Below are 17,937 nucleotides of genomic sequence, written 5' to 3'. Positions count from 1 at the left end.
TGACTGGCCAGGGTCCCCTGTCGTGCAAGGTACGCTTTATTATATTACCTTGTATTATTATAACACATACTTTAATCAAAGATGGAGCAATGCAATTACAAGGTACGCTTTATTATATACCTTGTATTATTATAACACATACTTTAATCAAAGATGGAGCAATGCAATTACAAGGTATGCTTTATTATATACCTTGTATTATTAACACATACTTTAATCAAAGATGGAGCAATGCAATTACAATGTACGCTTTATTATATTACCTTGTATTATTAACACATACTTTAATCAAAGATGGAGCAATGCAATTACAAGGTACACTTTATTATATACCTTGTATTATTATAACACATACTTTAATCAAAGATGGAGCAATGCAATTACAAGGTACGCTTTATTATATACCTTGTATTATTAACACATACTTTAATCAAAGATGGAGCAATGCAATTACAAGGTACGCTTTATTATATTACCTTGTATTATTAACACATACTTTAATCAAAGATGGAGCAATGCAATTACAAGGTACGCTTTATTATATTACCTTGTATTATTATAACACATACTTTAATCAAAGATGGAGCAATGCAATTACAAGGTACGCTTTATTATATTACCTTGTATTATTAACACATACTTTAATCAAAGATGGAGCAATGCAATTATTTACAAGGTAAGCTTTATTATGTTACCTTGTATTATAACACATACTTTAATCAAAGATGGAGCAACGCAATTACTGATGTATGGGCTGATAAGAGGACATAGCCACAATCCCCTCTGAAAAAGTTTCGATTAGAATGTATCAACAAAATGAAACCAAGGGCGGCTTGGTGGCGCAGCGGACATTGCACTCGTCACCAACGCAAGAGACACCGGGTTCGACTCTGGCTGTCGCCGTTGCCTCCGGCTTGGGACGGCCGTCATACTAACTCAGTTAGCGGGTGGAAGTCGATGGGTGGTAATCTGGACGTTGTGGACAGCAACTCCTACAGGTCGGTTGGCGGACGCCTGCACAGCAGAGACAGGAAATGGCGGGGTAGTGTGAGTCTCCCACACGTTACACCTCGCCAATGAGAGTCCGCGCTGGCAGGTGAAAAGATGTGACAGGCTGTCTCCACGTGTATCGGAGGGGACACGTGATGCAAGGCTTCTATCCTCTCAACAACCGACCAGTGGGGGGCATATGCGAGCAACGTTCAAGACAGGGGAGGGAGAATTGGCACGATAGGTAAATTGGGATGGGGAGAAAAATCACAGAAAAAAAGGAGGAGGAAAAGGTAGATAAAAAACAAAAAAAATTAAACCAAGTTTTTGAATCTGGCATTATCCATGTTGGTGATGCGAGTCTTGGCAATACATGCAAATGTACGCATATTTAATGTGGGACCCTTAAAAATACCGGATTCGGTCTTGAATCGATTGATTGAAAATTGTATTATTGCAGAATGGGTACAATACAGTACGGCTCAATACACACAATTGTTAAGGGGATGCAGACCAGAGAAAGACTTTTGTCTTGTTGGTATGGTATGGTATGGTATGGTATGGTTTATTTCTTAATCCCCGAGGGGAAACATGGTTTGCGACCAGAGCAAATACACATATACAAACATGAAAGAAACAGTTACATGATACAATACACTACAGGATACACAACACAATAGGAGAGCCTTTTTCGATGTTTAATTCCAAGAAGTTGGCATTGCACCAGTGGACAAATGACATAGCTGTCAACACTCCCGTTTTTTCCGGGATTGTACTGTATTTCAACCTTCTTCACGCCCTGTTCACGGTTCACGGAATTGGCAAGTAAAAAAAAAAAATTTAAAAAAGATTTTTTTTTTTTTTTTTTAACTCATAAAATATATTGGGTCGCACCTAAATCGGCAGGGTCGGTCGGCAACCGGAAACAACCCATTATTTTTTTTAGGCCTAAGTGGTTGCCTAGTGGAGATTTAGGATTCACTGACTCTACACACTGTAAGAAAAAAAGCTGCAAGAAAACTAAATGTCTGGCCACCTGCATTTCACTATGTATGTGACAAATAAACCTCTTGATTATTCTTGAGTTGTAGTATTTAAGCATTACATCACGCGCAGGAGTGGTTTGTGAACAATAAACCATGCCTAGGGGTGGTCGTTAGACCCCCCTAGGCATGGTTTATTGTTCACAAATCACGACTGCAAGTGGTGTAATGCTTTTATACAACTGCCACATTCATCCAACCTTATTGCTATACAATAAACACACATTAATCGAAGATTTATTGAAAAAACCATCTGCCAGAAAAAGTAGTTCCCACAACAACAAAAAAGAGAAATTGCCTCCATGTGGAAGCAGCTCGGAAGTGCATCCAACCAACTAACACATCCAACTGTGTGTTATTGGAATCCAACTGCCTTTCAACTAAGACATCCAACCAACTAACACATCCAACTGTCTTTCAACTAAGACATCCAACCAACTAACACATCCAACTGTCTTTCAACTAAGACATCCAACCAACTAACACATCCAACTGCCTTTCAACTAAGACATCCAACCAACTAACACATCCAACTTTTCTTTAGTTTTTAATTATGAAGTTAGTGGTTGTTATTGGAATGATTGATTGATTGAAAATGTTATTACCAGATGCAGAATGGGTACAATACAGTACGGCTCAATACACACAATTGTTAAGGGGATGCAGACCTACTTTCTATAGAACTTCATTCTTAGATGCTTCTATAGAAAGTAGGTAAAACAAATTAAAACGTTTTCTTTGCCCTATAGGGAAAAAAAGTTTTCTTCGCCCTATTTTTTTATTTATTTTTTTAAACCTACTGTAGAGGGCCTAAACTTAACCAGTTGGAAACCAAGCGTACAGTAATAAAATTAGCAATCAATCAATCAATCAATCAACTCAATAGGCCATGCTAACTTAGAACAGCGCAGCACCCAGCTCTCTCTCAGTCTGACTCTCCCCCGCGTTGCAGACAGGAGTGTGTGTGTGTGTGCGTGTGCGTGTGTGTGTGTGTGTGTGTGTGTGTGTGTGTGTGTGTGTGTGTGTGTGTGTGTGTGTGTGTGTGTGTGTGTGTGTGTGTGTGTGTGTGTGTGTGTGTGTGTGGGGGTGTGTGGGGGTGGGTGGAGAGCCAGCGTCGGACAGTGTGAGAGTGAGGGCTGCAGTCAGGGAGAAGGAAAAAGAAATTGAAAGAGAAATTGCAAATTAATCAATCAATCAATCCGCGATTTTTCTTTTGTTACACAATAGGCGTGTTCGAGATGGGATAGGCGGACGCAGATCTGCGCAGGTTTTACTACGGCCTCGCCAAGCGCGTTGCATGACGGTTAGAATGTTGTCCGACTTGCTCTGAAAATCTGACGAGGCGAGGCGCGGAACTCTCGCTGGAGCGAGCCACGCACAGCCTTCAGAGCGAGGCTCCACAGTACCTCTCACTCGGCTGCTCCCGGCTGGGAAGCGACTTGCTACGGTCGCGCAAAGCGCCTATTGGCACAGAAAAGTTGTCAGTCACCAGCCACGTGACAGCCAGGGAGTTATGAGACGTTTGATTGATTGATTGATTGAAAACTTTATTATGTTATGCGTTATCATCATCATGATAAACTTCAAGCTGTCAGACACACACACATACACACATGCGTCGTCTGTTTTGCCTCAATACTGTATATATAATTCTGTTTTGCCTCAATATACACAGTATATTGAGGCAAAACAGAATTATTCAGCAGTGTGTTGTGTGTGCGTGCGGCCAGGAGCGCGCAACAAGATGGTATACATTATGGTATAATATGAATAGTATATTCTACTATAGCAGTATATGGTGTGCTGTACATTTGAATCTGATCTAATTTTGCACACGGCCATCGCATTATAATGAGCTGGACAGGTGTGTAATGTGTGTGTGGTGACGTGAAAGCGTATCTGCCATGCGAGACTAGGCGAGAGGCTCTTGTGAAATCGGCAGTGTCCGCCTTTTTAACTCCTCCCCCGGCTTCACTCGGCTACTCTCGTCTACTAGTCGAGGCAAACCGAAATCCAACTCGAACAAGCCTAATGATTCATGACCCATAGATTACACAATCCAACATTGTGTAAGAGACTAAGACATTCGCCGTGACAGAATCGCTTGATATTTAGTCGTTATGACGCTATCAACATATCCATTTGTTAAAGATTATTGTCTGCCATCTTGTGATCCGGCGGAGTGATGTGATGTGATTCGGTTGTGGGCGGGTCCTGGGACCAGCAGCGTGGAGAGTTCCCTATACATACGTGTAAATGGACTGTTTCAGCCAATCAGAATCGAGAAATTTGCATGCCGTTGTATAATAATATGTAGCCTACAGTGATGAAGGTATAAAGACACTATGGTAATACATTGATTGATTGCTAACTTTAACAGATTGCAGAATGGGTACAATACAGTATGGCGCAATACACAATTGTTAAGGGGATGCAGACCAGAGAAGGACTTCTTCCCCCATTTTCAATTCATCATAACATTTATGTATGAATTGTAAGATTTCAATAAATATGAACATGTTAATGCTACTACTACATAAACTGAATTTATACTGAATTTGTCTTACACTTAATGCAGGGATGTTCACAGCATTTCACTTTCAACGAGGTATCTGATTCATTTAATGTAGCAACTAGTTCACCCAGTCCTTGTTGGACTGATAAGTGGTTGCCTAGTGGAGATTTAGGATTCACTGACTGTACACTGTAAGAAAAAAAGCTGCAAGAAAACTAAATGTCTGGCATCTATGGTTTCCAAATACTGTCAAATTACAGTAAAATCAAATACATTTACAGATTACAACCTTTATTTAATGGTTAATATTTTGATAAAAGGTAATTTACTGTATTTTTATAGCATTTACAATTAAAGTAGGAAAACAAAAGTAATCTGTAAAATAATACAGTGAATTTCCTTAATACAGGTTTGGACCAGCAGATGGCAGCTCCGAGGAGGCGGGGCCGGGAGAAGGGGCGGGGCTAAATGTGCACGTTTTTTCTCCTGCCAATGTTGACAGCTATGCAAATGAGTCAATCTCCTTTTTATAGGCCCGGTCATCGCATTTGTTGATGAGACCGATCAGAGCAGTATCGTCAGACATTTGTTGCATATGGCACATGGCTTCGCTATGTCTGCACTCCGCAGTATAAAGAACAAAAAGGAAGGGCGCCAAAACTGTTCCCTGGAGTCTCCAGTTTTTGTCCAGATGACATCCGATACTATGTCATCCAGCCTGACAAACTGAGGTCGAGAAACAAGATTTCGTGCACCAAGAGATGGTTGAGTTGTGCGGTTTAAGCTGAATCGTTTTTTTGCTAGGATATGTGGCTGGATTGTATTGAAGGCGCTAGAAAAATCAAAGAACATTACCCTAACAGAGCTGGCAGGCGATTCAAGGTGGCTATACATTTGGTGCAGCATAAAAATCTGTGCATCGTCGACTCCTACACTCTTCCTATATGCAAATTGCAAGGGGTCTAAATAAGGTGCCACCTGCTCCCTGAGGTGGCCCAACACAACCCTTTCAAAACACTTCATGATGTGGCATGTCAGAGCAATAGGTCTCAGGTTAGTGAGGCTATTATGCACATTGTTCTTTTTAGGAATAGGGACAAGACATGATCTTAACCACATTACAGGAAGAGCAGATGAAGACAAAGATAGAGAAAAAAGAGAATGAAAAACATGGCACAACTGGTCAGCACAGACCTTGAGGGTGCATGGATAAATACCATCAGGCCCGGGGCCCTTGTTTACCTTTATGCGCTTAAACTCCTGACGAACCTCTTCAATAGAGATGACAATAGGGGAACAACTGTCCACAGGACTAGGCTGAGCCAGAGAGGAGAGGATACTCTCCTGCTCAGCAGAGAAATCAAATTGATCAAACCTAGCAAAGAACTGGTTTGCATGATTAACATCAATCTCAGGGCCCAGACAACTGGAATTGTTGGTCCAATCAGTGATTGATTTAATGCCTTTCCAAAGGCCCCTGGTATTGGTATTGGACATTTGTCTTTCTACCCTATCTTTATATTTAAGTTTTGCTTGTTTTATTTTAGCTCTCAGCTCCTTTTGAGCATGTTTAATCATATCTCTCTATCACCTGTGAAAAATGCCTTCTTCTTTTGGTTTCACCTCCCTGGACATCCAAGGTTTAGACTCCCCCCAGTCAGTGATCACATGCACATTGATCATGTTGAGAGTAGGGTCCAGCTGCAGACCCGGAGAAGCCTGATTGATTGATTGATTGAACATTTTAGATTGCAGATTGCAGAATGGGTACAATACTGTACGGCTCAATACACACAAAAGAGGATGCAGACCAGAGAAAGACTTTCGTCTTGTTTACATCAGGGTCCCCCATTTTCAATTCATCGTAACATGAGATACATGACATACAGATAGACAGTACATCTAGACATTTATGACATACCAGATCTACAAATACAGTACTGTTTGTGATACAACAAAAGTCTAAAAAAGACTCTCTGACTCTCTGAGTACCCGTCTCCTGGCGCTGACCAAGGTGATGGATGCCTCGGGGTCTTGGCCAAGCTTGTAGTGACTGCTCTACATGCACCTCCGAGGCATTGGATCAGTTATTCACCGCCGTCTGTCCGTGGTCCTGTCAACTGATTAACAGACTGTTAACAGATTAACAGTCAACACGGTTTCATTGCTGGGTTAAGTACTTCTATTCTATTCACATAATACGCTTACTTCATCTACTCCATTCACATATATGCCTACCACTTGTATCTATTGCTATGTCCGCCTACTACAATCTCATGAGCTGTCTAACGCCTGTCCCGTCTCCCTGTCTTCCTATGACTTGTTGTCCTGGAGTGTTGATCGGAGTGTTGGACGTCCCGTGACGAAGGCCGGGAGATTGCGACCCCCTCTGCGTGCCCCCCTGTCTTCGGAGGTCTCGTAGTGGTGACCGGAGTGCCGGATGTCCCGCGATGATGTCGGGGAGTTCGCGACCCTCTCTGTGCCACCCCCCTTCCCCCTGTCTCCGGCTGTCCCTGAGCAACGACCAGAGTGTTGAATGTCCCGTGACTAAGACGGGGAGGACGTGACCCTCTTGCGCCGCCCCTGTGCTTCAAATAGATCCGCTATCAACTCTATCTTTAATCTTTCAAAATGTTCAATTGCTATCGCTATTAGCTCTATCTTTAATTTTTCAAAATGTACAGTTGTTATTGCATGCACTCATCTGTGTTTCACCACACACATGAGTGCATGCTTACCAACTGTCCGTCTGCAACACTACTATCACCGACATCTAAGAAGGGAGATCCCCCCTTGAACGGCCCTTCTAAGGTTTCTCTCCTCCACATTGCCTGTGGAGCTTTTTTTCCCTATTGTTAGGTTTTAGTGAGTTTTTCCTTACCTTCGCGTGGGGTATGTCTGGGAGTGCTTGCATTCTTTCATTTATTTGCATTCATCTAAAAAAATGTTGGACCCTATGGTGTTCTTGTTCTGTTCTTGACTTATTGTTATGTTGTCTTCTTGACTTGTTTAAAGAAGACCTGTACGGCCCATGGGGACATTAACGTGTGTTGTCGGGCCCTATAAATAAATTTGATTTGATTTGAGTATACATTTGAGGGGGAAGAAACTGTACATTGGAGGAGGTTGGGTAGGTGGGGGGGGGGGGGTTGGGTAGGTGGGGTGGGGTGGGGGGGGGAAGTGTACATTGGAGGTGGTGGGGCGGGCGGGCGGGGTTGGGTAGGTGGGTGGGGGACTGTACATTGGAGGGGGTTGATTTTGGATATTTACAGGGGCCAGTTTCGGATTGCATTCTCCCGTAGGTGCTCTTTTAGAGAGGTTTTGAAGGTGGGTAGTGATTCACATTCCTTTACAGCTCTGCGTAGGGCGTAAAACATTGTTGTTGCATAATTGTGAAACGTGTTTAGTCCCTTGTTTACATCAGGGTCCCCCATTTTCAATTCATAACATTTATGACATACAGATATACAGTACTGTTACATCCAGACATATTTATGACATACAAGATATACAAATATACAGTACTGAGAGTTTCTTTTTTTTTTAAACTTTTTATTTTTTTAGCGTTTATCGCTTTTCTGGTCAAGCATGACCGACAGATACAGGGTGAAAACGGGATATAGATCAGGGGAAGACATTCTGGCAAATGACAGCGGGTCCGGGAATCGAACTCGGAGTCCACCAGATCCGTGACGCAGCACGGTTTTCCCCGACGCAGAAATAGCGCCGAGATATGCGGTGAGCTACTGGAGCCCCCCTACAGACAGAGTTTCTAAAAGAGAATATATACATTATACGGGCCAAGCCTATAACGTGCCGGAGGAAGCATAGATATATATAAAGATTATTCTTTATTTATCTATGGGAAGAAGCCCCTGGCTGGCCATGGGTCCCTGTTGTAATGCATTTTAGGTAGCAACTGTTCTGCCTTGTATTATTATTATAAAAAAAATAAGTATTTGATTATATTTGTGCACAATACATTGTAACCGTGTGCAAAGTGACTGTTTCTGACTGAGACTTTCTATGTCAGTAATAATGCATGTAGCACGGTTTTTGTGTCTGTGGATGATTATCTGTTCATAAAAGTGTTTTTGCAACTTGTGAGATTACGTTTATGTGTGGCAGAGCCTGTGTGATAACTAGTGGTTGCTAAGGGGATACTTGTTGATTACTACTGGTTGCTACATGGTTAGTTGGTGATTAATTAACACAATTCTTAATGAAGGCGAGACAGTACCCCCAAAATCACCTTTTTGCTTTTTTCCCGACGATATTGAGATTTTGTTATATTTTGCTTCTATAACATGTCTTATTTCTAGTGGCAATAAAATATCGAAAACAGACAATTAGTTGTTTATTTTACTTCATTTTGTCTCATTGTGTCCATAGATCACAATTACAATACAGAACTTTGAGGTCGTTTCTGAAAAACTAGTTTTCATGCATTTTACTTACACACAAAGACACAGAACTCCATTTCCCTAGTACCTACACACACCAAACTTTATACATTTCTTCCCATCGATATTATGCTTCTTATTTCAGAGGGGTGTGTTGATATATCATTCATAGCCGGGTTTATAGTACATTTTATACCAAAACTAGGCAATTTTTTGTTATGACAGTAGACAGTATTTTCTGATGTATGGGCTGGGCTGATAAGAGGACATAGCCACAATCCCCTCTGAAGAAAGTTTCGTTTTAAATGTATCAACAAAATGAAACCAAGTTATTGAATCTGGCATTATCCATGTTGGTGATGCGAGTCTTGGCGATACATGCAAATGTGAGCATATTTAATGGGGAAGTGCCTTATTTGCATAAATATAAACATAAAATTCAGTTATAAAACTTGCAATATATTTTTTCTTAGTTTATATGTACATAACAAACTCGGAAAGTTTCATAGTGATATCTATTCAAATATTTTGTTTGCATATTAGGGGGTACTGTCCAGGGGCGTAATTATGGGGGGGGGGGGGGGGGCACGGGGGACATGTCCCCTGCATGTTTTCAGAAAGCAGTTATTGTCCCCCTGCACTTTTTTACCGTCCAAAACAATGTTACACGATAATAAACGGTGACGCGACGCGGCACTATAGGACCACACGGAAAACGGCTGCTTGTTCCATCTCTGAGCTCAGGTCTCTGACGACCTGAGCCATTGTCATGCAAAGACAAGCAGCCAGGTGAGCACCCAGCGAGGGACGAGTCGCATTTTTGTACCAACCACAGCTGTCTTTGCATAACAACAGCCATGTCGTCAGGTGTGCTCAAATACATAGCACCCCCCCCCCCTCAAAGTTTGGTGTGAAACTGTGAACGATGGTCTGTGTGATTGCCATGAAATGCAACAGCATTGCTTGGTGTCTGTGAATCTCTGTCTATGACCTCGTTGTATTTAAAAGCCTATAGGCTGTTGTTTTATACATTGTAGATTCTCTCTCTCTCTCTCTCTCTCTCTCTCTCTCTCTCTCTCTCTCTCTCTCTCTCTCTCTCTCTCTCTCTCTCTCAAAGCAGTAAGCACGTTCCGAGACTCGCGCAGCGTTATCTACGAAGGGGGGAAAACCCCCTCTTCACCCCCGCGACCGTACAACTGTACGTAGCACCGGACGTAACAGCCACCCTCCCGCCCGGCAATGCCTTGGCTTTTACTGAAACGACGCCACTGCCACGCCCCCAAATGTGTCCCCTCCACCATTGAAAACAAAATTACGCCCTTGGTACTGTCTCACCTTAATCAAAATCTCTCCTCCCCTCTCTACTCTAGTTAGGCCTACACTTTACACTGTACTGTAATCTACTCTACTCTAGTTAGGCCTACACATTACTGTACTGTAATCTGCTCTACTCTAGTTAGGCCTACACATTACTGTACTGTACTGTAATCTACTCTACTCTAGTTAGACCTACACATTACTGTACTGTAATCTACTCTAGTTAGGCCTACACATTACACTGTACTGTAATCTACTCTACTCTAGTTAGGCCTACACATTACTGTACTGTAATCTGCTCTACTCTAGTTAGGCCTACACATTACTGTACTGTACTGTAATCTACTCTACTCTAGTTAGGCCTACACATTACTGTACTGTAATCTACTCTACTCTAGTTAGACCTACACATTACTGTACTGTAATCTACTCTACTCTAGTTAGGCCTACACATTACTGTACTGTACTGTAATCTACTCTACTCTAGTTAGACCTACACATTACTGTACTGTAATCTACTCTACTCTAGTTAGGCCTACACATTACTGTACTGTAATCTACTCTACTCTAGTTAGGCCTACACATTACTGTACTGTACTGTAATCTACTCTACTCTAGTTAGGCCTACACATTACACTGTACTGTAATCTACTCTACTCTAGTTAGGCCTACACATTACTGTACTGTAATCTGCTCTACTCTAGTTAGACCTACACATTACTGTACTGTACTGTAATCTACTCTACTCTAGTTAGGCCTACACATTACTGTACTGTAATCTACTCTACTCTAGTTAGACCTACACATTACTGTACTGTAATCTACTCTACTCTAGTTAGGCCTACACATTACTGTACTGTAATCTACTCTACTCTAGTTAGGCCTACACATTACTGTACTGTAATCTACTCTACTCTAGTTAGACCTACACATTACTGTACTGTAATCTACTATACTCTAGTTAGGCCTACACATTACTGTACTGTAATCTACTCTACTCTAGTTAGGCCTACACATTACTGTACTGTAATCTACTCTACTCTAGTTAGACCTACACATTACTGTACTGTAATCTACTCTACTCTAGTTAGACCTACACATTACTGTACTGTAATCTACTCTACTCTAGTTAGGCCTACACATTACTGTACTGTAATCTACACTACTCTAGTTAGGCCTACACATTACTGTACTGTACTGTAATCTACTCTACTCTAGTTAGGCCTACACATTACACTGTACTGTAATCTACTCTACTCTAGTTAGACCTACACATTACTGTACTGTAATCTACTTTACTCTAGTTAGGCCTACACATTACTGTACTGTACTGTAATCTACTCTAGTTAGACCTACACATTATAGTACTGTAATCTACTCTACTCTAGTTAGACCTACACATTACTGTACTGTAATCTACTCTACTCTAGTTAGGCCTACACATTACTGTACTGTAATCTACTCTACTCTAGTTAGGCCTACACATTACTGTACTGTAATCTGCTCTACTCTAGTTAGGCCTACACATTACAGTACTGTAATATACTCTACTCTAGTTAGACCTACACATTACAGTACTGTAATCTACTCTACTCTAGTTAGGCCTACACATTACTGTACTGTAATCTACTCTACTCTAGTTAGACCTACACATTACTGTACTGTAATCTACTCTACTCTAGTTAGACCTACACATTACTGTACTGTAATCTACTCTACTCTAGTTAGACCTACACATTACTGTACTGTAATCTACTCTACTCTAGTTAGACCTACACATTACTGTACTGTAATCTACTCTACTCTAGTTAGGCCTACACATTACTGTACTGTAATCTACTCTACTCTAGTTAGGCCTACACATTACTGTACTGTAATCTACTCTACTCTAGTTAGACCTACACATTACTGTACTGTAATCTACTCTACTCTAGTTAGGCCTACACATTACTGTACTGTAATCTACTCTACTCTAGTTAGACCTACACATTACACTGTACTGTAATCTGCTCTACTCTAGTTAGGCCTACACATTACTGTACTGTAATCTACTCTACTCTAGTTAGACCTACACATTACTGTACTGTAATCTACTCTACTCTAGTTAGGCCTACACATTACTGTACTGTACTGTAATCTACTCTACTCTAGTTAGGCCTACACATTACTGTACTGTACTGTAATCTACTCTACTCTAGTTAGGCCTACACATTACTGTACTGTAATCTACTCTACTCTAGTTAGGCCTACACATTACTGTACTGTACTGTAATCTACTCTACTCTAGTTAGGCCTACACATTACTGTACTGTAATCTGCTCTACTCTAGTTAGACCTACACATTACTGTACTGTACTGTAATCTACTCTACTCTAGTTAGGCCTACACATTACAGTACTGTAATCTACTCTACTCTAGTTAGGCCTACACATTACACTGTACTGTAATCTACTCTACTCTAGTTAGGCCTACACATTACTGTACTGTAATCTACTCTACTCTAGTTAGGCCTACACATTACTGTACTGTAATCTACTCTACTCTAGTTAGGCCTACACATTACTGTACTGTAATCTACTCTACTCTAGTTAGGCCTACACATTACTGTACTGTAATCTACTCTACTCTAGTTAGACCTACACATTACTGTACTGTAATCTACTCTACTCTAGTTAGGCCTACACATTACTGTACTGTACTGTAATCTACTCTACTCTAGTTAGACCTACACATTACTGTACTGTAATCTACTCTACTCTAGTTAGGCCTACACATTACTGTACTGTAATCTACTCTACTCTAGTTAGGCCTACACATTACTGTACTGTAATCTACTCTACTCTAGTTAGACCTACACATTACTGTACTGTAATCTACTCTACTCTAGTTAGACCTACACATTACACTGTACTGTAATCTACTCTACTCTAGTTAGACCTACACATTACTGTACTGTAATCTACTCTACTCTAGTTAGGCCTACACATTACTGTACTGTAATCTACTCTACTCTAGTTAGGCCTACACATTACTGTACTGTAATCTACTCTACTCTAGTTAGACCTACACATTACTGTACTGTAATCTACTCTACTCTAGTTAGACCTACACATTACACTGTACTGTAATCTACTCTACTCTAGTTAGGCCTACACATTACTGTACTGTACTGTAATCTACTCTACTCTAGTTAGACCTACACATTACACTGTACTGTAATCTACTCTACTCTAGTTAGGCCTACACATTACTGTACTGTAATCTACTCTACTCTAGTTAGACCTACACATTACTGTACTGTAATCTACTCTACTCTAGTTAGACCTACACATTACTGTACTGTACTGTAATCTACTCTACTCTAGTTAGACCTACACATTACTGTACTGTAATCTACTCTACTCTAGTTAGGCCAACACATTACTGTACTGTAATCTACTCTACTCTAGTTAGACCTACACATTACTGTACTGTACTGTAATCTACTCTACTCTAGTTAGGCCTACACATTACTGTACTGTAATCTACTCTACTCTAGTTAGGCCTACACATTACTGTACTGTAATCTACTCTACTCTAGTTAGGCCTACACATTACTGTACTGTAATCTACTCTACTCTAGTTAGACCTACACATTACTGTACTGTAATCTACTCTACTCTAGTTAGACCTACACATTACTGTACTGTAATCTACTCTACTCTAGTTAGACCTACACATTACTGTACTGTACTGTACTCTACTCTAGTTAGACCTACACATTACTGTACTGTAATCTACTCTACTCTAGTTAGGCCTACACATTACTGTACTGTAATCTACTCTACTCTAGATAGACCTACACATTACTGTACTGTAATCTACTCTACTCTAGTTAGGCCTACACATTACAGTACTGTAATATACTCTACTCTAGTTAGGCCTACACATTACTGTACTGTAATCTACTCTACTCTAGTTAGACCTACACATTACTGTACTGTAATCTACTCTACTCTAGTTAGACCTACACATTACTGTACTGTACTGTACTGTACTCTAGTTAGACCTACACATTACTGTACTGTAATCTACTCTACTCTAGTTAGGCCTACACATTACTGTACTGTACTGTAATCTAATCTACTCTAGTTAGACCTACACATTACTGTACTGTAATCTACTCTACTCTAGTTAGACTTACACATTACTGTACTGTAATCTACTCTACTCTAGTTAGGCCTACACATTACTGTACTGTAATCTACTCTACTCTAGTTAGGCCTACACATTACTGTACTGTAATCTACTCTACTCTAGTTAGGCCTACACATTACTGTACTGTAATCTACTCTACTCTAGTTAGACCTACACATTACTGTACTGTAATCTACTCTACTCTAGTTAGGCCTACACATTACTGTACTGTAATCTACTCTACTCTAGTTAGGCCTACACATTACTGTACTGTAATCTACTCTACTCTAGTTAGACCTACACATTACTGTACTGTACTGTAATCTACTCTACTCTAGTTAGGCCTACACATTACTGTACTGTACTGTAATCTGCTCTACTCTAGTTAGGCCTACACATTACTGTACTTACTGTAATCTACTCTACTCTAGTTAGACCTACACATTACTGTACTGTAATCTACTCTACTCTAGTTAAGCCTACACATTACTGTACTGTAATCTACTCTACTCTAGTTAGGCCTACACATTACTGTACTGTAATCTACTCTACTCTAGTTAGGCCTACACATTACTGTACTGTAATCTACTCTACTCTAGTTAGGACCTACACATTACTGTACTGTAATCTACTCTACTCTAGTTAGGCCTACACATTACTGTACTGTAATCTACTCTACTCTAGTTAGGCCTACACATTGCTGTACTGTAATCTACTCTACTCTAGTTAGGCCTACACATTACTGTACTGTAATCTACTCTACTCTAGTTAGGCCTACACATTACTGTACTGTAATCTACTCTACTCTAGTTAGGCCTACACATTACTGTACTGTAATCTACTCTACTCTAGTTAGGCCTACACATTACTGTACTGTAATCTACTCTACTCTAGTTAGGCCTACACATTACTGTACTGTAATCTACTCTACTCTAGTTAGGCCTACACATTACTGTACTGTAATCTACTCTACTCTAGTTAGGCCTACACATTACTGTACTGTAATCTACTCTACTCTAGTTAGACCTACACATTACTGTACTGTACTGTAATCTACTCTACTCTAGTTAGACCTACACATTACTGTACTGTAATCTACTCTACTCTAGTTAGACCTACACATTACTGTACTGTAATCTACTCTACTCTAGTTAGACCTACACATTACTGTACTGTAATCTACTCTACTCTAGTTAGGCCTACACATTACTGTACTGTACTGTAATCTACTCTACTCTAGTTAGACCTACACATTACTGTACTGTAATCTACTCTACTCTAGTTAGGCCTACACATTACTGTACTGTAATCTACTCTACTCTAGTTAGGCCTACACATTACTGTACTGTAATCTACTCTACTCTAGTTAGGCCTACACTTTACTGTACTGTAATCTACTCTACTCTAGTTAGGCCTACACATTACTGTACTGTAATCTACTCTACTCTAGTTAGGCCTACACATTACTGTACTGTAATCTACTCTACTCTAGTTAGACCTACACATTACTGTACTGTAATCTACTCTACTCTAGTTAGGCCTACACATTACTGTACTGTAATCTACTCTACTCTAGTTAGACCTACACATTACTGTACTGTAATCTACTCTACTCTAGTTAGGCCTACACATTACTGTACTGTAATCTACTCTACTCTAGTTAGACCTACACATTACTGTACTGTAATCTACTCTACTCTAGTTAGACCTACACATTACTGTACTGTAATCTACTCTACTCTAGTTAGGCCTACACATTACTGTACTGCAATCTACTCTACTCTAGTTAGACCTACACATTACTGTACTGTAATCTACTCTACTCTAGTTAGACCTACACATTACTGTACTGTAATATACTCTACTCTAGTTAGGCCTACACATTACTGTACTGTAATCTACTCTACTCTAGTTAGACCTACACATTACTGTACTGTACTGTAATCTGCTCTACTCTAGTTAGGCCTACACATTACTGTACTGTACTGTAATCTACTCTACTCTAGTTAGACCTACAGATTACTGTACTGTAATCTACTCTACTCTAGTTAGGCCTACACATTACTGTACTGTAATCTACTCTACTCTAGTTAGGCCTACACATTACTGTACTGTAATCTACTCTACTCTAGTTAGGCCTACACTTTACTGTACTGTAATCTACTCTACTCTAGTTAGGCCTACACATTACTGTACTGTAATCTACTCTACTCTAGTTAGGCCTACACATTACTGTACTGTAATCTACTCTACTCTAGTTAGACCTACACATTACTGTACTGTAATCTACTCTACTCTAGTTAGGCCTACACATTACTGTACTGTAATCTACTCTACTCTAGTTAGACCTACACATTACTGTACTGTAATCTACTCTACTCTAGTTAGGCCTACACATTACTGTACTGTAATCTACTCTACTCTAGTTAGACCTACACATTACTGTACTGTAATCTACTCTACTCTAGTTAGACCTACACATTACTGTACTGTAATCTACTCTACTCTAGTTAGGCCTACACATTACTGTACTGTACTGTAATCTACTCTACTCTAGTTAGGCCTACACATTACTGTACTGTAATCTACTCTACTCTAGTTAGACCTACACATTACTGTACTGTAATCTACTCTACTCTAGTTAGACCTACACATTACTGTACTGTAATCTACTCTACTCTAGTTAGGCCTACACATTACTGTACTGTACTGTAATCTACTCTACTCTAGTTAGGCCTACACATTACTGTACTGTAATCTACTCTACTCTAGTTAGACCTACACATTACTGTACTGTAATCTACTCTACTCTAGTTAGACCTACACATTACTGTACTGTACTGTAATCTGCTCTACTCTAGTTAGGCCTACACATTACTGTACTGTACTGTAATCTACTCTACTCTAGTTAGACCTACACATTACTGTACTGTAATCTACTCTACTCTAGTTAGACCTACACATTACTGTACTGTAATCTACTCTACTCTAGTTAGGCCTACACATTACTGTACTGTAATCTACTCTACTCTAGTTAGGCCTACACATTACTGTACTGTAATCTACTCTAGTCTAGTTAGGCCTACACATTACTGTACTGTAATCTACTCTACTCTAGTTAGGCCTACACATTACTGTACTGTAATCTACTCTACTCTAGTTAGGCCTACACACTACTGTACTGTAATCTACTCTACTCTAGTTAGGCCTACACATTACTGTACTGTACTGTAATCTACTCTACTCTAGTTAGGCCTACACATTACTGTACTGTAATCTACTCTACTCTAGTTAGGCCTACACATTACAGTACTGTAATCTACTCTACTCTAGTTAGACCTACACATTACACTGTACTGTAATCTACTCTACTCTAGTTAGGCCTACACATTACTGTACTGTAATCTACTCTACTCTAGTTAGGCCTACACATTACTGTACTGTACTGTAATCTACTCTAGTTAGGCCTACACATTACACTGTACTGTAATCT

Source organism: Notolepis coatsorum, assembly GCF_963971535.1.
Source record: "Notolepis coatsorum genome assembly, chromosome: 6".
In the NCBI taxonomy this organism is placed as follows: Eukaryota; Metazoa; Chordata; class Actinopteri; order Aulopiformes; family Paralepididae; genus Notolepis; species Notolepis coatsorum.
The sequence above is the reverse complement of the archived record's forward strand: the minus strand, read 5'-3'. Positions refer to the sequence as shown.